Consider the following 25,749-nt stretch of genomic DNA (forward strand, 5'->3'; position numbering starts at 1 on the left):
AATTGCTAGGCAGGTTTTGTTCCAGCACTAGTGGCACCTCTCCTCTGGAGTGAGACAAAACACTGTCTCCCTCATGCTTCAGTAGTGATGGATCCAACATGAGGCCAACCTTAATGCTGGTTGATGCATCGACACAGTTGTTGCTGTTGCCGCTTTCCAGATGAGCACAGAAAAAGAAAAAGAAAGAGAGACCCTAGGAAAAAAGATGCCAAGGACAATCCTTATCTGTGAGAATCTATTGACAATTTCTCCTTCCACAAATAGGATAGAGAATTTTAGGAAACCATTTCTGTGCAGAGGTATATTGAAATCAGTGGTGAATAAATCTAATGTGATTGCAATGTTATATTGTATACGGCTTTGATAGGACCTTGTACACCACTCTGAGGGCATTGTGCTAATTGAACAGTATATAAACAAATAAATATCAAGGAAAGTAAGATTTTAAAACAGCATGCCCTTGTTTTGCTCACAAATCTGTCTCCCCACTTGCCTTTTTTAAGTGCTGGCTGAAATAGATATTTGGGTCCATCAATGCTTTAAAAAATGCAGGATGAAAATCCTTTTTTGTTTCAAAACATTGTATCCAAAACTTCTAGTTTGAAACAAGCCAAAATCAAGAGCATGCATTCATATATATATATATATATATATATATATATATTCCTCAAAAAATAATTTTCTGATTTAAGGAACACTTAGTGTCCAGGAAGTAATTTATTTGGAAATATGAAGATTTAGGTTGAGTTGATTTATGCGGATTACTTTAGAGAAAAGGAGAAATATATCATAATATTTCTACTGGAGATGCTTAGCACTGCAATTTATCTTAGCCAAACAAACAAAACTGTTCTTATTCATTCTTTTAAGAGCTTCCTAGAAATAAATCATCCCCAAATAATTCATAAAACTTAAAAGCGAATCCGTTTTCCACTGCAAAAAGAGACTGTAGTTATGCTTTACTCCGTGACATTCAGGAAAATGCAGTAATAAAATTGTGCTGCAGTTTCAGTTTGTGGACATTTTATTAAGATATAAAGGCCACCAGAGTCTACAGGCGTTTTACGAAGATACAAATGCCATAAGGATGTGCTTTAGTCTCACATGCCAGCCAATTTTAACACACATTGTAGGCTTTTTGGCCCAAGTTCTCAGACAACTTGGAATGCCATATGTGTGTGTGTGTGTGTTAAAAAGTTTCTTTCCATAAAATCTTTGCCTCAAGATAATTTTCAGTAAAGCATCAAATAACAATAAAAGCAATGCAATATAGTGCAACAATAAAATAAGCTAAAAATAAATCCTGTATTGAACTACTGGATGGTAATTTTTATTTTAGACTAAATGTTAATCTTGACCCCCATTATCTAAAAAACAGCCACAAAAGGGCCTAGATGATCCTTTATGGAAAGGAAGCTCCACAAGAGAGAAAGCCCCAGTCCTTGACCCCAACGATCCTCTATTGTGTGAATAGGCATGGAAGAGTTATGCGAGAGAACTGAGGCTGGTCCAGATGACATCTGGGGGGACCAAGTCAAAAGCTCAGGGAACTGCTCAAGAGGACTCTGATTTGGCCAGGTCTTGCCTGGGCATGCCTTGCAGAGCCAAGTGAACTGTGATCAACCGCTGCCCAACATTTCACAGTAAGCATGCACAGCACAGCTTAATTCAAAGTGAAGATACTGAGGGGTAAACATCAGCCCAATTGTTTTCCTGCCTGCAGAAGCACAGCTACATTTTAAATGTCTAACCTTGAATTGCCTTCAAACTGGCTCCCTAGCCTCCAATCACTGATTAGAGATAACAGCAGCAGAAGCTTGCAGATCACATGGGGAAGCCCTGGAGGCATGTTGGGCCAAAGGCTGAAAGTCTCCCATCCCTGCTGTACAGGCCTTTTCAGATGATCAGCTGATATGTACCCACCCAGTCAGGATCACCCAGTCCAGCAAGGAGAGACTGGCATGTTATGCAGAGGCGTTCCAGGCAGAGGAACAGCCCTGCTGTGAGCAGGTTTAGGAAGCTTTATGATGGGTGTTTCTGGAAGAAGAAGAAAAAAAGTAAGAAATGGAGACATTCGAGTTTCAGCAGTGGAGAATGGGAAACAAGGTTGTAGAAAAGAAGAACCAGAAAGCTTCCAGAATGGTGGGAGAACACCATAGGAGAGGAAGACGGCAGCCTTCCAAAATCCCACATGGGTGTCTTCAGAAGTGTACCTTTGAGGAGAAGGCTGGGCACACACATTAACTCTACTTCTCAGTGCCCTCCATGTGTAGACAATCCATAGCAGAGAGAGCCTGCGGAGGCCCTCTCAGTTTAGGAAAACTCTGGACTCAGATGTTCCTGCCCATAGCTCCTCCTTCTGCGTAGACCTTGCACACAGAGCTCTAGCACCCATGCATTGCAATGACCAGAAGACCATCTCCATGCATTAGAGGGGCATTCAACGCTGAACAGGCTTGCAGCAGTGCAAAAATGTTGCAGAGAAAGCGTCCACTTCACCAACCAAATGTCCTGAGCAGAAATGAATGTGCGCTGCATCAGTGCTCTCCATCAGATACGGCCTGTGACACCCACGCAACAACATTCCACAGCAGTCAGTGGTGCTGGTCGCCAAGAGCAGGGTGGGAGAACTGAACTTTCCCAGGAATAAACTATTTCCTCACAAGAAAAAGGCTTCCTCGAGGGAAGGCATCTACATCCCAGGAAGAAGTTGTTATAAATTCATTGCTCAGAACAGAGATCTCCTGAAAAGCTGAGAGATGAGCTTTCTGGGACTGATCATTATCTGGAATTACCACACTCTATACACAACAGACAGCTAAGATGTTTTGTCATCTGCACAACAGCATCAGCCCACACAACAAACACTCTGTGCTGAAGTGTTAGGGTATTTGCATTCTTAGAAATTATCTGAAACACCCACCACTATTTAGTGTGAAAGACCATATCCTCAAGACAAATGCGTGAACGTTATATATTTCATTGTGCAGGAACTGTGTGTACTAGTCATTTATGTGCATATTTAGGGCTACATCTGCTCATGGAAACAAGAAAAAAATCTACACTCACCAAATCATTCCAATTAGATAGCCCTATTTCAATTAGCATTATATTAAAAGACAGATTATTCCTATAATAAAATAATATTTACAAGTATGTTTATCAAAGTAAGGAATTGCAGGACTTTTTCTTGTTTAAATATGCATAGGATTGCATGCTTGTTTTTTAATTAAATGTATATCTCACCTTTCTACTAAAATAGCGTTCAAGAAGGCTAACAATGACATACAGAATTATACTAAAAACTGAAAAACAAATCGATGGAAAACACAGCCATAACACATATTGTAACACCTCTGTCTTGTCTGGAGGAAGTTTCAGTTTGTATATAGAAGTGATCACTATTTCTTTTTGTGCATTCTGTGTCTTTCTAATCTACCTCATAATATCACTTTCAGTAGGAAAAGAAAAATAAACCTGAGGAAGTGTCTAAAGAACTAGGAGAGAAGCAAGTTGTATGAACAAAGAAATAACATTATACCAGAATTGGTTTTCTACTCTTAAAATGGAAAGTTTGCAAGTTTGCTCTTTACAAATAAATAAATAAACATGTTGGGGATCAAAATCTCACAAGAAAGTACATTCTTTGATCTGAAAATCTACCCTGCAAGGGTCCTGTGTTTCATTTAGGAGGAAACTGCATTTTGCACATGCACAACAGGGATCTTTGTTCAGAGTTGCGTATCACAGAGCTGGGCCCTGGCACAGGGAACAGTTGCCACAAGGCTATTCCAGATCTGGAGTTCCCAACCTCCCGTTACCTCCATACACAACATCCTGCTGGCATTAGTACATTAGTCTTCATCCCATTCTCTCAGTTTGCTCAAAGTCCCATGCATTTCTTTCAGGTCACAGACACATCTGCAACTTGGGCCCACTACTCTGCCACCACCAGCTGCCCAGTGCCAAGGCAGTGGTAAAGCAGGAAACTGCTATCTCATAGAATACTATGAAACACGCATAACAGCACAATAATCACACACTGTTCCATACGCAGTTCTAGTGACTAGCTGTGAGAGGAGAAACTCTGGGAAAGCCAGACTTTGCAATATGCTAACTTTTAACTTAGACTTTTTTAAAGGCCCAGAGCTTGAGAAATGCTCTAAAGCTAAAAAGCTCTCAAGTAAAGCCGGTCCTGTCATCTCCCTCCCAAGGGTCCTTCAGCTGAACTACAGGTAGAATATGTACAGGTGCTGTACCTGTTTTCCAAGGCTTAGGTAGAATTTCTGCCTATCATGGCCTAGCAAAAGTGTTGGCCTCTTTTCCTTTAAGAAACACAAAGTTGGTGGGGTGGCAAAAGCCAAAGAGCAGCACTGAGCTGTAGCTGTTTTGAGGTGAAAATGAAGTCAGATGAAGGAGGACGCTTCTCCCAGAAACCATCTTCTGCTCCCTATAAGAAGCCCTATACATGGGTCCAGAGAAGAGAATTCCAGTGCTGGGCACTAGCTTAGATGACTTTAGAGAGGCAGGGAAATACCATGCACTTAAAATGCATGCCAGAGGTCCTATTTTCTCCTACCAACGCAAACCAACCAACAAACCTTCACTCTCCCACCAACTTAACCTAAACTGACATAACAACCCTCCTTCCCCTGGTCCCCTTTTCCATCAGCAGCTACACTCACCCTTATTCTGTCAAGCCCTGGTGAGATCGTTCTGAGCATGCCTAGGGACAGCTCCTATGACCCGAATTAGGATACATGGGGCAAGAGGGCGGGAATCAGATTTTAATAACTGCTGAAAGCTTGTTACACTGTCACCAGACCTTGGTCCTGAGCTGACACTGCAAAGCGTTCCCTTACCAGAGATTGTTCAGATCAAGAAATGGACTGATACACTTTAACATAACATTTTAAAATGTTATTTTAATTTTTTGTTGTAAGCCGCCCCGAGGCTTCGGCGAATGGGGCGGCATAAAAATGTTTTAATAAATAAATAAAAATAAAACCCTAGCAAAACCTATGACAATACCAGTCAAAGTGCTGGAAGTTGCTCAGCAAACTAAACTCATGTAAAGAATCTCTTACCTTTCTACCTCTATATCAGCATAGACCATCCTCAAATGGACATCTCCTACACCACTAAGTTTCAAATCAGTCTGCCACTGAGCTTTCTGGGGGAATAAACCTCTGTGCCACATCCCTGATTTCTGTTTATAATAGCAGAATGTGATTCCTCAGCTTAACATATGGCACTATAATAAGTGCTTGTGCAAGGTGATTTCAGTCAAGGTCACAGTGAAAGCTCATCACATTATATCCTCTTCCTCACTCACACACCACACTCCTCACACTCTGTGGATGCAACATGGGGAACCATTTACTTTGCCTGCAGTTCTTGGATCTCCTCCAAGGTGGTCACTTACACTTTGTCCACACATGCGTGTGTGCGCGCACCCACATACACACATGAAGCATCACCCAAAAAAGGGCAACAGAGGTATGCATAACATTTTCATAGGTGGATTTGTTTGCATCAAAGTACATAAAGAATCACCACCACCACCGCAATACACTTCAACATAAGTGGAATGGGAAGATGTGACAAAGTGGCTTTGTGTACCCGTGCAATGTGTTATGCAGGTGCTCCCTGTTGAGGGGCAGCTGCAAAGTCCCAGTTCTCCTTCTCTGTTTAAAGTTCTTTATTGGAAATTCCTTCGAACAGAGGATTCCCTCAAACACAAAGCAGATGCCCTCTGGAAGCCTTTCAAGAAGAGGGCTGACCTCTGCAAATCCAGACACAGGCAGGCCTAGCCATCTCTGCTCAACTCATTCATATTTTGGTTCTTTAATTCATTTCCCCTCGTTTGGCATTCTTTGAGAGCACTGTGTGTTGCATCTTATCTACAGTTTATCCTGCCTACTGGCCTTCTGGGAACAAGCTGAACCTCTTGAGTTTGTTATTATGCCAGATTTGAAAAGAATTTGTACTATTTCAGTCAGGAAAAGCAGCTAGTAGCCCTTTCCTGGTTTGTACAATCTAATATTTACAAAGGAGGAGGGCCAGTTGCTTTCAGCAAGAATTCATTAATTATAACTCTGATCAGACGTTCTGTACAGTATAATGCAAATGGCAAGGCTTCTTTTGAAACCTACCAAAAGCTTTGACAACCAAACCAATGCCTGTCTCCACACATCTGTAATCAGAGCTGCAATATCCTCTTGGAAGCTTTCCCTAATCCAGGAAACACCCTTTTTAAATAGACAGAGCTGCTGCTGCTGCTGCTGATGCAATTGGCCTACTGATAAGACCTGGGAAAAGAATCCATAGGTCATTCTTCTTCAGCAGAGTTACGATGCGCATATATACTTTCTCCAACAGGGATAGCAAATCCAAGCACAAGTCTTCTGCACAGGATCTCCAGAACACAAACACACACCCCTTTGGTAAGTTTAAAGTGACTCATTGAATTGTCAACATGACATGAGAAGCTTTCTTGAGGCTTGGCTTGGTGACAGAAAGAGTTCACTAAAGACAATTTCGAAACTTAACACAAGAAAAACATAGGCCAAGGTTGCAACAAACAGAAAGTTCATTTGGAACCATACTATCAATTGCATACACCCTCAAGGTTGCCTTCTGCATTTGGAGCAATAAGTCTGTAGATGTGACCACACGTCAGCGACACTAAGGAATAAACAGTAATGACATTTGTTCTTATCTTTAAGTACACATGGGCTGTAGTGTTGTACAGCCCATGTACAGCCCATGTTGTAGTCTATGTACAAATGTAAAATGCATGCTTAATTGCTGGATAAGCTCCAGTCCAACACTTTTTAAAAAGCCTTGTTGTACCAATCAGACATCAATTCTTGCCTTCATCTATCCCCATCCACCCCGCTAGACTAGAGCAGGTCAGAAAGTTTTTCCCATCCCCAAAGCTGTAGTCTCTTTGTGGGTGGGCATTTTCTGCACATTAGCAGGTGGCATACAAAAGCACTGGTTATGCAGGGATTGCTTGGCTATCGCTCTGTGCCAGAAACGTGTAACTTCTCTTCTTAGAAGTCTGGAAGGAGGAACTACAATCTGGTCCCTCTTCCAGTTTTGATGTTTCTGTAGAATGAACATAGCTGCCTCTTGAGAGAGACCAAACAAAGCTATGACCTAGGAGAGCAGCATGCAGATCTGGACAAGAAAAAGTCCTGCATCCTTTAAAAAGGGGAAGGAAAGGGAACATTGTAGAGTGTTTTGGAATGACCCAGAGAGTTGCAGATCACAAGCAGCTTGTGGGGAAAATATACAAAACAATAACAGTAAGTTATAATATATTCAGTCAACACTTTGATAGTCACACTTGTCTAACCTGATGAATTACAGTGGAAAAGAAGGAACAAGGAAATAAAGAAGTTAACTTGAGAAACAAAAAGGCCTGCTGACAGATGGCACATACCAAAGAGGAAACAACTGAACTTGCCACCTCTTGATCAGGACGTAGGCACTGACGGGGATCAGTCAATTCCAGTGACAATTGATACCATTTATGCTCTCCAAAAATATGCATACATTTATATATACCAGCAGAGTTTCAATACAAACTCAAGCCCAGTTGGTCCATCATGAACCTGCTTGAAAAAACTCCAGGGACTCAACAGGAAACCACTTCATTTGCAAAGAATTCTAGATGCATTTTTGAACATATATAATTCAAGGAAATTGAATTGCTTGCAATTGTAATTGCTATTGTAATAAAATGATAATTATTATACATTGGCATGAGATGAGGCATCAGGAAAAAATGCAAAACAGACAAAAAATGAGAACAATTCTTGGGCTCAGTGTGAGTGTACTTATTTGCAATGAACAGAAGGAAGCATGCACAAGAGGCCTTACCAGGTGTGCCCTATGACTGTATGTGCTCCTGGAATGCTCCCGTTTATCCTGTGAGGAGCAGGGAAAGCTTTACATGCCCATGTTTGCCAGGGGACTGTGGAGGGCAGTAGTGGATGTCCCGCTAGGGTTTGGGCCACAGCAGGTGCCCAGCAGTGCTGATCCCTGACGCCCACCCTGGGTGCAAGCAGCACCTTCTAGAAAGTTTCTTATCAAGTTCATCTGGTGTCTTCTTCAAGCTCCACACTTTGTGGAGGATGACAGACTGAGGTGCGGTGGGGTATGGGATCCACAGCAAAAATAAAATTTGTCAGCTGGTTCTTTGCTTCCCACAGAGTGTGAGGACTCAAGAAAATTGAAGCAGTTCTGATTAGATCATTCACCATCTTTTCTGAAAGTCAAAAGCCACTATTTGCACTTTCCTTTCTTAAGTCCCCAACATTCTCAAGCTTTCATAATGACTTTGCCATGTGGGGAAAAAAGGAAGCATGACACAGACAAGGTCGCTTCTCCAGCACCCATCAGAATACAGTTATCTCAGTGGCTTTGCTTAGATTTTCCAGCACCTCACCACTAATTCTGAAATGAAGACTTTTAGGAAGTGAAGGACACGATTTTATGCTATGGTAGTCCCATCGTTTGCCTTTGCAGTGCCATTTTTCATTGCTTGTTTTGTTGTTGCTTGTTTGTTTTCCTTTGTTTCCCTCTGGCTGCTACTCAGGATTGGGCCCACAGTGGATGGGGATTGTTCCCCCAAGTTCACTCTGGAGAGAAGCTGCCACTGGTGAGAACAGAAGCTTGCTGGTGCTGTGGGGACAATACATGCCAGGACCACAGTCAGACCACAGGCCCTTCCCTTGCAGCCAGTCAGGGGCACCAGCACTGAACTAGGCAGACCTGGCACAGGGCAGCTTCCTATATTTAAAATAGGACTCCCTGGACAGTGTAGCAAACTGCTTGCCTGCTAGAAGAAAGATCGTTGAATTAGTGAATTTCTTGGGGTACTATTGCACCCTAGCAGCTACAGGCAGGGATTGGTTTTTTTCGCAGGAAGGGAAGCACTGACTCTTAGAATCTTGTAAGATTTTTATTATTATTTACATCTGTTTACAATTTAATTATTTTATTCCTTTATTCATTTTCTTTTCTTTTTTCTCTTTGTTTGTTTTGTTTGTTTTCTGTTCTGTTTTGTTTTGAGCAATTCAAGCCATGGAAGCAAAAGTGACAAAAATTCAGGCATATCAGTGCAGGTAAGACTCACTGAAGAAAACAATCATGTTAGAGAGAGTCGAAGGCAAAAGAAAAAGAGGAAGATCAACTATGAACTGGTCAGTTTGATAAAAGAAGCCACAGCCTTGAGTCTGCAAGAGTGAGCAGGTCTGTCAAGGAGAGGAAAGAATGCAGGGCTTTCATTCGTAGGGTTGGCATAAACCAGGGAAAATTTGACAACATGTAACGCCAACAACTTGAGAACCTGATTGAAATGTGTCATTAAATAGCTATAATAAACAAAGAAGCAAACAAAGTAGAGCTGATTGAAAACAAAAGCTCTGCATCGATATCAACTGACTTCGTAAGAATTCATGCAGTGGAAGGTGCTCATGTTCATCCAACTCACGGCTCTCTGTCCGTTTTCCCTACCTTTGGTCTTCTCCTTCTGCAGATTCAAAGCTACATGATTGGCTCCAAATGATTTCTTTGCTTCTTCCCACTAGCTGGACAATGTCGTCTTCCTAAATCCTGACAAGCACTGCTTTTGGTCTAGAACACTCCCAGAAAAAGATGCAAACTTTGCAAAAAACTTGATTGACTTTTTTTAAGCAGTTATTAGGAGCAAAGCAAGGGTCACAAAAGGTGCAGGGGAGCTGCCGTACAGCCAGATGTCTCTTTTTTAGCCTAGTTTATTGGCATATAAAAATGCTAGTTCAGCATGTTCTGCAGTAGTGGTGGTTTCATTCTGTTAGATGCCTGGCCTAACTTGCTTCACTGTGTGATACTTTCAGTTAGATAGTCAGAGGACTTTGCCCGCAAATACTTATTTACAGCAATCTTATTGTTCAGTTGATATTTTTCCCTATCAGTTTTTGACTCAGTAAAGATCGCCAAGCCCTCACTACCCTCACTTTTTGTATTCAGTCGGCTTTATTTAAGCACTTTCTGTTAATGATTTTTATCTCAAGGCCTGAAAGACAGCCCAGCATTCCCAGCTATCTGATGAACTTCCTCTTTTATTAGCTCCCATGAGTTGCATTCATATGTCACAACAACCCTTGCAAAGAAGTCATTTGTGAGTTGACTGCCTTGAGAAAAACCTGTGATGATTCTTGACCAATGCATTGTTAGTTACCTCCTTTCCTTCCCTCTCAGTCCACCCTAACCCTAACCTTAACCCTGAGAGTAACAAAAGAGGAACATGTCTTTTCTCTTCTCCCTGCAACTACTGCAAAATGCTTTAAGCAACTTTTATATCTTTTAAATTTTTTCTCCCTTTGAAGAATGTGAAAGCCAGATTTTTTAAAATTAACATTTTTGCACGTATTTTTCTCTTCATTTTTTTAAAATGCTGTGCAGCCATGGACAACGCCTCCAAGGTGGCGCAAAGACACTTTGCACAGACTGCTTATAGCTGTCAAAACAGAGATTGTGAAAACTAGCTTGAAAGCAGTTTTCACCGCTCCCAAAGAAAAACAAGTTTAAAAGAGATAAAAATCCATGGCAAGGCTGGATCAGCTCATGGCAGGGAGTTAAGGAAGTCAGCAGCAGCTGCCCACAGCTGCAGTTTGGCATTTTGGGGATGTCTGGCCAGTTTCCAGTAGCCCCAGTGGGACCACTCATTCAGGCAACAGGACAAGCCATTGTGAGTACAACTCTCAGGACGTCAGTGTGAGTTAACCTGACCGGTCAACCTCGTGTAAGTAGTAACCCAACTGCTCCACAGACAGTGGTTACCCTACTTCCCTCCAGCCATTGCACAACTAATGCTGAGAAATCAGTATAAGAGATGAAAACAGCAAATACAAAGTGATAGTGCAGAAGCAGAACTTTTCTGTTTATTGTTTGTCCCTTTTCCACCAGCAAATGAACTCTATACATTTTTTGACTACACTGCTTCCTCTATTTTGCTAAGATCTTGCTTGCAACAAGAAGGAAAAGAAATAATAAATCATGATGCATGAGGAAAGCAAGATTGCAAAACCCTAAACAATGGCACAAATATTCAGCAGCCGTCAAAAGCATTTTTTAAAAAATGTAAATATATTTCAAGTTGATTTATCTCTTTAAAGATTGTCCTTTTGGCATGGAATGTTCTGCATTTAGAAAGTGCGGGAAGGTACCAGCGAAGGTCACATTTTATCTTTTTACCTTATACTTTCCTAAAGTAAATACTGAATTGGTGTAAAATTGTTATAAGTCTGTTGGACTTGTCCATAGAGAAATGTCAGCATATAGAGATGGCCTTTAATACTAGCGAGATATTTGCATTTTTCCTTCCTCTTTATAAAGGGTAAGCTTATCAAAACCTCTCCAGATGAAGACAACAACATTGTCTGGTGTTATCTGGGAACCCTCTGAACTGCCACTGGGCTGCAGGCCACACAACTGTGACCAGCAGTCCAGCGCTATTGGCAAAAATGCCACTGGCAGAAAGAGGAAAGCAAGGGTTGCTCTCAACAACACTGACTGAAGCCTGTGAGAAGGTGTGTACCCTTTTCTTAATAAAGCATAAACTTATTAAAATTCCTCCAATATCCTTCTGGATTCAAAGGTGGGAGAGAAATAAAATACATGGGCCACATGTCTTGCCACAGCTTTGTGAGGCATGGATGGTGCTCACCAATCACTGGCAAATCCCACTTAACTTCTATTGATTTTACTGAGCAATGGATTGGTCCTGATATGTTCCTACATAAATTGGGTTCAGACTACACAGGAACGCCGGTTCACAGCTTGAGTATGGGTTCAGTGTGGGTTATCACTGAACTATGGATTGTTGTGGAAACAGGTTATTGTATTATCTAAACCCAGCTGAGATAGCAAATCATGACAAGCAGCCCAGAGCTCACAGCTCCATAACAAGCCGCAGATTCCCTTCATGGGTGGTTTGTGGTCGTCATGCCAAAATGAGCAAAAGCTTTGCCATTAAATAGCTGCCAAAAGCCTGACACTGTAAGAAAAGCTTTAGATTTAAGGCCTTAGAGATTCTAATGCTTGCCTGTCCTCTGGACGTATTCTCTTAGATATGCTAATGGTTTATGTCCTGAAGGTCTTTCTCTTTGTGTTGCTCCTCATCTGTTCAGGAATCAGCTTTCAAGTCTTGCTTCCCAGGTGCACCTTGGACATGCTAAGTTATATTGTGTTCATCCCCTGCTTGAGTGTTCATCCCCTATCGTTTTTTGTCTAATGTGCCTCCAGCAAACTACCTACACCAGCCCCACCTGATCTGCCAGCCCTTCTCCAAACTGTCTGTAACTGATAGGTTACAGACGCCATCTTTGTAGTCCCTCTGGGGGCTGCCTACATGCACATGTATTTTCCTATATGTCTGAATAAACTATAAATGTTATTTTGATTGTACACCCCATCAGGCTCTCTTTGGGTGGCTTTTTCGACTTTTGACATGGTCAGGAAGCCATGGCTTGTTAGCACACCTGGATTCAGAAAACAAAATAACCCAGATGTCACCCACAAAACATACTGAACCCTTGAATGTGGATTATTGTTTTGTCTAAACCCAGTCATTGTCTGTGAATTCTTCATATCAGTTTTCCCCAGCATGCTGCCCTCTAGATACACATTCTCCATTGTCTCCAGATTGCATTAGTCATTTCAGGGCGATTGTGTGAGATGATGGGAGTTGTAGTCCAATCATGTGTAGAAGGTGCCCAGTTGGAAAAAGTTGGGGAAAGTTGTAGCTATGTGGCCCCCCATCTTAGCTATACCTCTTCATCTGCCAGCCATCTGCTTACACAGGGGAACCATTTAGAACAGAAACATTTGCATGAGATGATTTGAAACAAATGTAAGCACAATTTGGATTTCAAAGACTTTTTAAAAGAAAAATCTCTTTAGTTGTGCTGAGGAAACATGCTGCTCCTTCGCTGAGAATGTTGGCATAATAAAGTGCCAAGTCCTTGCATTCAAAATAAATATATATACATCATGCATTCATGTTCCAAAGGCAGAATGCTCTCCACAGAACTAATATTACAACAGACCAAGATTAGTCTAGGCCTGAAAACTGAGCTTTCTTACAGTGAAATACATAACGTTTAAACTGTTCATCGAAACATAATGGTTTGGACTCAGACGGACTTAGAGCCGACCCATTGAAATTACTTCAGTTGCTCAGTGGATCAGCTTAAAGGATGGCTTAGTCTGCATCCAACCAAGTCATTCTTTTTCCATCTACAACAGAAGACTGATGGTGTTTACATCAGGACTGGCATTCAGCTAAAGAAATTGTAGCCAATTAATAATCTGATTAATTAATTTTCTTTCATTAATTGATTCAACTTTTGTCCATTAATTAACCAATTGTAAATTAATGGAAACATTTGCGTATATGTGCAAAGAATAGTTCTGTAACAAGAAGCCTCTTTCTTAAAGATGTATGTCTTAGGAGGCATCATCTTAGCAGAGGCAATTATTAAAAGATGATTCTGCTCTGCAGCAGTTCTAATGACTTATTCCTAGGTCTGTATCCAGAGGAGCAACATTGGAGGGTGACTATCCCTCCACCTCGTCCCCCTGGCAGCTGGTGGAGCCCCCTCCCCAAAAGCCTCTCTTAAGGGGCAGCAACTTCCTCAATGGTCTGGGCTGTGGCCAAGGGCCAAGGGGGTGGGGGAGTTGCTGGAAATCAGGCAGAGGAATCTCCTACTTAATTCAGGCAGTTAAATGTGTTTTAATTAATCCCATTGATTGAGCAATTAAACAAAGCAATTACATAGCAAGTTTAATCCCAGACTTTACCCTGGGCTAATAGTGGCTTTCTTTAGAACCCTCTGCTGCTCCACTAACAGATGCTGCTGTAGAACAACTGCCCATGTGCTCATTATTTTATCCAGAGGTTGTGCCAAATACCAGAAAGATCAGGAGCTCAGAGGAAAAGATGGACACATCTGCATATGCTAATGTACTTATGCTCTAAGGGTGAGCGCACATGTTTAAAAGCCCTGACTCCTAAAGACGAGCCTCTTTTTACAGATGGAGAGAGGAGGCCATTGACTAGAGGGGAAACCTCTGACAGAAGGAGGTTGTTGAGGGCAACGGGGGAAGAAGTACTTGTGGGCCAAAAGCCAGCAGAGCCAAGCAGACCAGATGCTCATCAAGGCCCCTTCCTTACTTCAGCAAGTGTCCATGGACAGCAGGGTGGCAAAGCAAACAGCCTCCTAGAGGTGCAGTCTCCATATGAAGGATCTGGGGCTCGGCTGCTAGCTGGCCACCTGCTAACCACAGCGCCGGTGCGCTCTCTCCCTTGGGAACATAGGAGACCGGCATAGACCATTTCAGACAAACATTCTAGCAAGTCTTCCTCGCCCTGGAGCTCTCCAGACGTTTTGGCTGCGGTCCTCATCAACAGACATTTTCCTCACATTCTTGCTCTTACATTTCAGGAGGAGGAAGATTTGGGCCTTCTCTACATGAGGCTTTTAATTTGCTATTTCACCAAGACTTTTGCTTCCAGATTACTTGTGGTATTACTGTTAGCTCTGTTATCTCTTTCCTCCCCTACCCCCCCCCCCTTCTCTGCCTTTCTGTATGTTACAATATGCAGCTATAAGATAGCAATCCAGTATAGCCAAATCCCTAAAATACATAAGCCTCTCATTCTGGTTCATTCTACCATTTCCAGATAATACTACACTGCACTTGCTTTAAAAAAAAAAAAAAGCTGGGGAAATGCTTGCAAAGCATGGGAGAAGCTCTGGGGAATAACAACATCATAAAATGCACCTGCAAGCTAGCAATGAACAAGGAATCATGAATACTTAATAAATGCCTTGCATAGAGTAGCCCTTAATTCTCCCCTCTAGACGTATGGTGATCCTGATCCATATTAGGTCAATGTAAGCTTATACAAGAAGAAATAAAAAGCAAACCCTCCAGTGCATGCTATCTCATGAGTGTAACGTGTAATTTGGCTCATTGGTCTTACATATTACATGAACGCACCTTGCAAAGACCTGACATTTGGCTGATTCACATAATCTCGCCTTCCTTTGAGTCAAGGGGACCATCTGTCAGCTTGACTGAGCATTTCAGCGTGGATGGCGGGCAGAACAAGTGAAAAACAGTAATTTAATCAACACTTCATGACATTGACCACGTAATGTGGGGAGAAACTGTCATCCTGGCATGTACCTTCAACACATTGCCTGGGGGTAAATCCCATTTAATCCAAAGGGATTTGACAATTCCTTTCAGGCAAATAAGCAGCATAGGAGACCCTTGAAACCTTTGGATCTGCTTCTATGGCGGGGGGGGGGGGGAGCACTTTGAAGACATTATTTATTTCACCGAAACACTAACAACTCATTTTCATGTGAAATGTCCGCAATGCCAGTCTGCAGTGCCCCATTTCCAATTCATGCTAGTTCTAGTGGAATCCCTGATTCATATCTGATGTTATGTACACAGGTACACCGGAGGAAAAGAGATTACATTTTATGCTTCACCAGGACTTATTGATATTTCCTGTCATTGGTGACTAAGCAAACAACCTCGCCAACTCAGTAAATGTATGTGCTGGTCCAATAATGAACAATTTCTACTCTATGGAGCACTGTACTGGACTAGTGTGGTACAACTATGCATGGGCTGGGATTCCAAACTGGAATTTAATTTTATCTTAGAATTTCTCTGGCAAGTCTATTGTATTCCAATTCAGCAAAGCCACTTAACATTAAGAAAAGGATAGGCTTATACCACGCAAGGATTTCTAGCAGCAAATTCCACTGGGTTCAATGGGATTAACTACAAAATAAGTTTGCACAGTCAGTTTAATCATCATAAGCTATGCGTCATTTTTAGTCAAGGTTACCACCTCCCCTCCCTCCCCGCCATTCCCCTCCCCTTCTCATGCCTTTGTCCATTATGAAACAGGTAGAAACTCAGTGCATGTCACATTCCTCTTCTCTGTATGCTGGGAAAAGAGGTCTGAAGGCTGCAGTCCTATGTCTGGGGCATGGAAGCCTCCACACTTGAGGCTTCCATGCGTCCTCTGCTTGCAATGAGCCACCACAATGGCACTCCATAGCACTGCCACAGCTTGTGCAGCACGTTTCATCTAGACATCTAAATAAAACACCAGGGAGGGGAAGGGAAAGAGGCCGGGGCACCAACATGAGTTATCATAAGTCCGGGACCCCCAGCCTCCTCCCCTCCGTGCCTCCCCAGTTAACCCCTTTTTTTCTCTTTTCCAAGGCCCAGTTGAAACCTTGGGGGCAGCCAGGGTGGTTCTTTCTGCACTGCTGCAGGGGAAACAAGATAGAGACTTGGTCTTTGGCCCCCCAGTTCTCAAGTGGGGTGGTGTCAGAAGGTGACCTGCACTGGCAGGGGTTGGACCCAGTGGCCTTCTTGACCCCTTCCAACTCTACTATTCTACAATTCTATGATTATGATTCTATGAAATCTGAGAATCTTATAGGCAAGACTCTGAATAACCCTGGGCCCCACCCCACCCCCAGAAAACATCAAGTGGCCATAGGACTGAACTTTTAAAAAATTATTTCATTGTCTATAGCTGATATTCCCTGGGTGCCTCTTAGGAATGGTAAGACAAAGAAATCAAAATATAGTTGCAATATTAATAAGAAGATGACAAGTTTTATATCAATCCTTTTCATGACAAGTTTTTAACAATATAAAATTTCAGTTATAAGGGTGCAAACTGGAAGATCATGTGAAGAATCATCCAAGAGTACAAACAGAAATGATTTAGGGCAGTAGAGATGAGACTGGCCCAGCAAAGCCTTGCAGCCTAGACACTGACTTAAAAGTGAAGATGTTGCTCCAGCGGCCGACTTCCTGAACAGCCAAGTACAAATTGACACGTGATGGTAGCCCACCTATGAGATCCCTGGGCCCAGCGCACTAACCCGATTCTTCAAGTCCACCATTTCCAGCACAAAGAAAACCCTATTTCACTGCAGTCCTGGTGATCAACAAGAAAGCACATTTAATAGAAGAAGAGAGATTTCTATGATCTGAAGAGAAACCAGAGCTAGAAAAGGCACAGTAAAATCTTGTTCTAAACTGTAAAGAGAATCTTTTCCCATCCAGTCACTTTGCATTTCAAGCAGCTACTTATTGCACCTTCATATTGAAGATATTTAATTCTATTTCATTCCTCTAACAGTTATAACCATGCATTCACACAAAGTACTTAAGTTTTCATCACAGAGGGTAGCAAAGGATAGCAGCTGGAAATCTGATTCTGTCAGCCTCCTTTGCAGCCTCATTTATGTAAGGAAAGACCTTCTTGGCATTTTTTCCTTATCATCATAACCACTTATCTGTGATTCAACAGACAGCTGAATATGGGCTCACTTACTTTCCATCCAGTGACTAAGCAATACACAGTCACCAAGTTAACTGCTTTGTAGGGCTGGCAACCCGAGCATCTTCTTCCCCTCCAAATGTTCCTTTCACATAGGAAATGCATTTTTAAACATCTGATGCAACAGGAAGGTTTGGGGAAATAAGGAAGAAATTCACAAGGCCTGACTCTGTAGGAGAGAGTGAAATGAAAATGATTGACTGCAAAAGATTGACTGACAGTTTCATTGAAGCTCAGTGGTGACCATTCACAAAGCAGCATCAATGTCGGCATAAACATCCTGGCAATGGTAAACTCTTTAACACTTGCTGTGTATTAAAAACCCATCCCTGCAATTCAAAAACTGTAATTCAGTGGTTTCACACTGGGAATCCCAGGCATTTCTCAATGTGGTTCAGAAATTTTGGAGGATACCACAATTCTCATCTCCCCTAACCATTGGCCGTGCTGGCTTGGGCTTGATGAGAGATGTGATCCCAAACATCTGGAGCGTATCATATTTGGGAAGGCTGCACTGGCAACTGTATTTCTATGTCCTCCTAATGCTTTTTAGCTCTTTATATATTCAGAGTCACTGCTAAGATAATTTTCTCTGCCTTAAGAAATAGGAGAAATCCTGATTGTTGCCACTATGGGTAGGGATTGACAAATGCATTTCAATTCACTTGTTATCAGGATTTATTTTTCACCTTCTGAGCAGAACGCAGATTCAGATGTAATCTGGGGTCCAAGTCCTTACATTTCCAAGCTTGCAGTGTGATTTGCAGACAAAAAGAAGCACCCAACAGCATGCATGTATTGAGAAAATATGAAAAAGTGTACTTTTGAAAAATGCGTACAAGCCTGCTTTGCTCAATGGAAGATGAATATGTACATTTCAAAGATGGCTGCATTAATGTATACATTTGGAAAAGTATGCTACAGAATATTAGTAGTAGTAGTAGTATTTCTATTATCATCTTCGACAATATTACCACACATTACATCTCTACTCTGCCTTTCTGCATCTTGCAAGGAACCCAAAGCAACTGGTAAGGTTCTCATTCTCTCCATTTTGTCCTCACAGCAAGAACAACCCTGTGAGGTACCTTAGGCTGACTCAAAATCACCCAGTGAATTCCATAGCTGAGTGGAGACCAGAACCTGGATCTCTCAGGTTCCAGTCCAAAACTCCAACACTGTACATTGTAACTTACAATGTACTCCACATTGTTAGAGAAGCCCACAGTCTGATTCGGACACAGGATGCAACAAGCTTCAAAGCAGAATTTTGTGATCTTTGACCAGCTCAGTTCTTGAGAGAATGTCCCTTCCTAATTGCAAGGTTTTGGTGCATCTCCTGTTTTAGTAATGTCCTGATAAGGTCAAGCACCATTCTGATTCCCAGTGCTTGCCCATTATATTCCATCTGTTCTGCTTCTGTTTCACTTTGACTAGCTCCTGATCTTAGCTCTGGCACATGACAAGACCCTTTTTTCTGGTATATGTTTAGGCAATCAGTTTCATGCAAGTCACTGAGGCTGGAATCTGACAACTATGTTACCAGTGGTTTTAATCAGAAAACTACAGCTGGGATCTGTACTTCCCAATCTGGACCTATTTTCATAAAGTATGCATTAAAATATAAGCAGTGCTGTAATATGATGCATGTCTTACCTATAAATCCCTGAGAGGCTGCCAGAACTAATTACACTAGCCTGGATTACATGGCCCTGGCTAACACCATCTCGCTTATTGCATGTGGCACATTTTGTTAAAGTGTTACTATAATATAATTGATGCTTTCCATATGTTCCACAGAGACTGGCAGCATTCATGACTTGACAATGTAACTTAAGCAAAATATCTGCAATATAATGGAAGACTTTCCCTTTAATTTCTTCTTTCAAGTCTCCAAATTATTCAGCTGCTACAACTTGGCACTAGGGATATATAAGAAATTTGTTGCAGTTTGGTTTTGATCAGGACTCACCTAGTTCACATGGACTCAGATGCAAACTGCGGTCAAAGTCCACATATTTCTGAGCTTGCAATGTGATTTGTGGACCCACCAAAAGGCCTTTGGCAGCACCCATGCATTTTAAAAATATGCATGAACATGCATGCTTGGGAAAGTGCACACAAATGCATTTTAATGAATAGGAGAAGAATGCATGCATTTCAGAGATGTACACAATTGATTTGTACATTTGAAAAAATACACATGAAAATATGCATGGATCATCTTGCAAAAAGAAAAACAAAGCTTGCAATCTGATATGAACTTGAGTCAGAATGAGATGGATTTTGAAGAACTCTGAACATCTGTTTTGCTGACAGAGACATCCTTATGTGGCATCCAGAGCCAGCTCTTCCCTTTGGCATATTCCATACTGTCATGCGGTTTCCATCTTTTTGTCTTCTCACATGGTCCCCCTGCTTTTAATAACTGACCCCTGAATGAATTAAATAGCTAACTCAATCCCCATCCCTATGTCTCCATATCAGGAAAATATACTTCATGGTTTTTGCTACAGAGCAACTTGGAAATGGTATATTTGATCAGTTTATCACTGAGGAAAATGAGAAAGGATAGCATACAAAGAAAAACTTAGGCCAGCTTTCTCCAAGCATATATCCCCCAGATATTTTGAACTATAACACCCATCAGGCCTTGCTAACATGGCCACAACCTGTAGGAGGACACTAAGTTGGAGAAGCCTGGCTTAGGATATGCTGTTCCACAATTCTTCAGGCTGCATACAGCCCAGCTGCTTATCAAAAGGTTTTTGTACATTTCTGTATGTTCAATAATAGAGTTTTGGTGGTAAAGTACATGTAACAATGTAAAGTGTCATGAGACTGTTCCTTTAAATGTTGATAACTTTCAGAAGGGCAAGGGGGATTAAACGGGGGGGGGGCGACCAAGTGAGGTGATTGGCTGGTGACTGAGAGTGTGTGGGCAGAGCCTGGAAGTGTGTGAGGGGAGAGATTAGATCCTTTCCTGCAGTCCTGTGTTGTCTGAGTTGCGGTCTGTCAGCTGGAGAGGCAGCCTTCTCATTGCAATCCTATGTAGTGCTGTGAAAAGCATTTCACCTTGTAAAGCAGGAGCAGAATGCTTAAAAGACGTGTGAGTGACCAGGGAGAGTAAGAAGCTAATATAGTCAAGCATCATAAGGGTATGTGAGATGGAAGCTGGCAGAAACCTGAGTGCAGAAGGGATAAATAAGATATCAGAGTTCATTCAGGAGAGAAAGGGGGATTTGTGAATGAGGAGTGACTTTGAAGGAGAAGAACGAGATAGCTCAGTCAGAAGTTGTTATTATACATTGTCCTACTCGCTTAAGAAAATAAGTTACTGAACATATTGAAACCAACATGTACCTAAAGGAGCGCTTATGTCCATATGTGCCCGCCCGCCCCTTGAGATCAGCGGGAGAGGCCCTTCACTGGGAGCCCTCTGTGAAGGATATTAGGAGGGTAAGTACTTTCTCTGCAGTGGCGCCCAATTTATGGAATGTGGTCCCCAGAGAGGTCCGCCTGGCGCCATTGTTATTTGTTTTTCGGCGCCAGGCAAAGACCTTTTTATTTAAACGTCATTTTAATTGTTAATATTATTTATTGATTTTACATCTTGGCCAGGACGGCTCCAATTATATTGTTTTATATTCCTGTTGTTGTTATTTATTGTTGTGAGCTGCCCTGAGGCTTTGGCGAATGGGGCGGCATAGAAACTTCCTAAATAAATAAATAAATATTGTATAAATAATTTTTAATTTTGTTCATTGTTAGTTCAGAGTCATATACTGTTTGTACACCAGAGTCTCATCCTCAGGACCATATAGTCTAGTGATGGTGAACCTTTTAGAGACCGAGTGCCCAAATTGCATCCCAAAACCCATTTATTCATCACAAAGTGCCAACACTGCAATAAAACCTGAATACTGAAGTTTTAGTTTAGAAAAAACAACTCACAGCCAGTCCAAGCAAATGTGTGTGTGTATATATATATATCCTTGGCAGTGCACTGACCAGCCATGTGGAAGCTCGGACAAGTTGTGGCTAATGAGTCACGGCTTGTGACATCATTGCCTGGCACCACTACTCCTTTCCGAGCATGCGCATGGTCCCTATGTGAGCTGTTATTTATTCATTGATTGATTTATATCCTGCCTTTTTCCTACAAAGGGCTCAAGGCAGCTTACATCTCCTCCTCCATCTTATCCCCACAACAACAACCCTGTGAGGTAGGTAGGGCTGAGAGTCTGCGACTGGCCCAAAGTCACCCAGTTGGCTCCGTGGCTGAGCAGGGACTAGAACCCAGATCGCCTGAGTCCCAGTCCCAGGCTCTTAACCACCACACCACACTGGCTTATCCAATGCTCGGCTGCCGGGGCGATGCTGGGGCGACTTGGTTCATGAGCCAACAGAGAGGGCTCTGTGTGCATGCTGTGGCATGCGTGCCGTAGGTTCGCCACCACTGCTATAGTCCAATGAAGGAGCCTTTTAGCTTGGACATAATACTGTGGGAGCTTAATTAACAGGATTGGAATTAAATCCCTGGGGGTAGCATTGCATACTGAGAGAAAGAGAGGGAGATAGTCAGAAAATTAGAGGCTCTCCATAGCAAAACAAGGTGTAGCAGACTTCTCATGATAGCGCACAACATGCTTACTGTTAGATAATTTCAGCTCAGTGACACAGCAGTGTGTTCAATGAGATTTCTTGACTTCAGCCCTCAACTCTCATTACATAAAAATCTCAGTGACTCCTTTTTACTTGCTATTGTAAAGCAACTGAGGTGCTATCAGTCTTTTTGACTGGTTAAATTTATATGGCCAACTATCAACAAATATTCTCTGGGAAATGCAGTAGGTCTGCTCATATTATAACAGAATGTTATTCAGAGAATTTTTCTACGTTAGAGAGTCACAACAAACAAAGAATAAGAAAAAGTGTATGCATCAATAATCATTCATCCTAAGTGTTATGTGTCATATTTTGGATTTGCATTTCCACATCTTTGTGCAGAATAGACGCTGCTGGTGGGATTGCCAGGGAAACTCAGCAAGCTTAGATGTCAATATTCCAAGCAGGGCAGTACACTTAACTGTTTCAGATTATACATATTCAAGACTGCATGATTCAATCATTTGAGGCTATTTGTTTCCATCTTCTTATTTTTATAGCAACATGTTGGAAAAATAGAAGGATTCTTCAAAGACTCCCAAGCATTGAAAGACCCTTAATAATTTGAATTTCAAATTATTGGAATTAAGAACAATCTGCTTAATTCAAGTCTATATGAGGAATTAAGCAGATTGTTTAATTCCAGTCCCTTGTCAAATCTATCTTTTTCTGTAAAATTCATTTTCCTGCATCCTTTTGAGTTCCACTGAGTTCCTTACCAGTTCACTCCTGAGTTTTCTGCCCTTTAAAGCTGAACCCTTTCAGTGTTGAGACAAAAAATATTCCTGCAACTCCCAGCATTCCTTACCCCTGCCATGCTGGCTGGGGAATGCTGGGAGTTGGAGGACATATCATTGCATCCTGTCACTGTTATCCAATCTTTAGTTCACCTCTCCACCCCACCAAAGAAAAAAAATATTGGACAGCCTTGAGTGATTGGAATGTCCTTGAACATCCCATCCCCCTTCCAACTCATCCTAATTGCAAGCACAATTCAATACAGATAGCTCTTCCATCACTTAAAACCTTGCAGTATTTCCTAAATTTTACATAAGGTTCAATCCAAATCCAGTACATTTACTCAAAGTATTGCTGGTCCTGGTTTTTTGTTTTTATTTTTCCCTCCTCTTTAAACCGCACAAAAGTTGGCAATGAGGAATACTGCAGTTCTTGGAATTGCATCTGGGAAGCAAATAACATTGAAATCAGTTTCCTCCTGCATAAACATGCATAGGATTAGACTGCAGTTCCCATTAAAGTAAATGAGTTGGGAATCACTCCAAGTTTCCCTATGAGTGCTTAGACACAAAAGAGCCCTATAATTCCTGGCATTTCCAGCCAGCCATGCTGGGAGTCGTTGGGCATGTTGGGAGTTGTTGGACCTTTTATCTGCCTAATCATGCACTCAAGGTATAGGCACAAGGAAGCAATGAAACAAAAGTAAATTATAGAGTGTCTATAGCATATTAATCATGTCATGCATCTATTGATTTAAATGGGTCTGCTAAGAGTATGACTAAATTTGGGTTCAACCCAGTACAGGTTAGTGAGGACCAACACAGTCCCATCCCATTGTCTTCAATGGGGCTTGATTATAATGACCTTTTACTGGATTGTTGCCAAAAGTATTAAAATAATCCAGAATGAGATTATTTGGAAAGCCATAAAATTAACCTGTATAATTCTCTCTCTCTCTCTCTCTCTCTCTCTCTCTCTCTCTCTCTCTCAATCTGCTCCTTAATTTCCATGAATAATCTATGCTCTCAACATTACAGATCTTGATATTAAATGCTATTCATGTGAAATACGCTATGATCTTTTTTCCAAAAAATTTAAGTAGCTCTTGCTGCTTTTATGTCACATCATCAAATGACCCTTATTTCTGGGCACCTGGACATAATTCATTCTTTCACTTAGAAGAAAGTGTATTTCCAAATTGGTCAAATCATTCTTGAATTACATGTCTGTTGGGAATTATTTAATCTGACTGGTTCAATAAAGGGTTGACAAGGGGGATCATTCTCTGGCTTTCACTCAGCACTGAAGTATTTAGTTACAGTTCCACTTACAGGTATTGAATCCTTGGCTTGTAAACAACACTGATGCTGTGAAGCATCATAGATGCTTAGTGCCAGACAAATCCCTTAAAATTAATCCTCATCTGCATTCAGAATGAATTATCAATACATAACACATTCCTTTTTCTATTAATTAAAAATTACACTGCTTTTTAACAGTAATAAAAAGACAATCAATTCATGTAAATAAACATAAATGTGTTTATAAGACCAATAGCACCATTACATCAAGAATAATTCAATCCATTGTGTGGTCTTTGCCTATGCTATGTTGGGGCATAGTTGCCCCAGAACTCTGCTGTGTGTTGTTGGAACTGCAGAGAAAATGATACAATTTTGTTTGCCAAAAATCTCCCTCAGAAGAAAGGCAGGCAAAAGTCAGTCCCCCAGCAGAAGAAAGTGGTGAGGGGCATTCCTCATTGTCCACACGCACAACCAGTTACAAACTCCAATTTGCTTTGCATGTATACACGCCACTGTCCATTAATAGTTAGCCTGGCACAAACGTGTCGCACAATAGCCTGTTCATAACCATAAACAATATGCCTTCTGAGCAATAAATAAATCCTTCTGCCTCAGAACTACATTGATAGCTAATTTGTCCTTGGAGAGGAGTTAAAGGCTCTTATCAAGGAAACAGTCATGGTTTTTGGCAGCATAATGCCAAACTAACCTTTAAGCCATTGATGTTCCAACCTGTGTGTTCAGTACTTGGCTCAGTAAAAGGCAATCAGGTCCACTTCTAATTGCAAGAGATGGAGGTTAACAGCTTCTGCAGTAACTGTTTAGGTTATTTCCTTCACATTTCATCAAAACAAAAGGCCCTGCTCCCACCAAAACATGTCCATTCTTCATGGACAGCTGCACTGTTTGAGCACAGGGTACACTACAACAACACGCCGATTATGGTGAAATACTAAAAGAGTCGTAGTCATGCCAAGGTCCAACGTAAGAACGGATGGTAAATGTGACACCTATGAGATAATAACACATTTCTGTTAAGTGATGGGAATATATGGCATCATTGACTCCAAATGGTTCACAAAACTCTGGTAACAACTGACAATTAACTGCTCCAGAAAAGGCATGAGCCTAAGAAGCTGAGAGTTGCTCATGATGATTCATCTCTGAAGACGTCAAATCTGTCAATTTACAGCCAGTTTACTGATTCAGGATTGGTATCTTCAGAAATGTAATTTATGCTAATCAATCCTTCTTTTCTTGGTATATATCATCATAGAAATGTTATAATAATAATAATAATAATAATAATAATAATAATAATAATAATATAATCATGGAAATGCTCCAAATGAAGAAGTCCCCCTATTTACAGATGGGAGAATTGCCTATGTTCTGTTCCTTGATAACCAATCAAGATAGGCAATACCTGACCATGTGGATACATAGTCTGACCTTGTCAAAGGCTGCTTCCTATGATCTCACGAACATGTGCTTGAGAAAAAGAACACTTACAACCCAAACACACAAAATGAAATCACTAGGATTGAAGTGGGGTGTTATTTTTCCAAAGGTCCAATTATATCCTTAACCTTT

This window comes from Varanus komodoensis, unplaced genomic scaffold, assembly GCF_004798865.1.
Source record: "Varanus komodoensis strain SLA01 unplaced genomic scaffold, ASM479886v1 scaffold12, whole genome shotgun sequence".
NCBI lineage: Eukaryota > Metazoa > Chordata > Lepidosauria > Squamata > Varanidae > Varanus > Varanus komodoensis.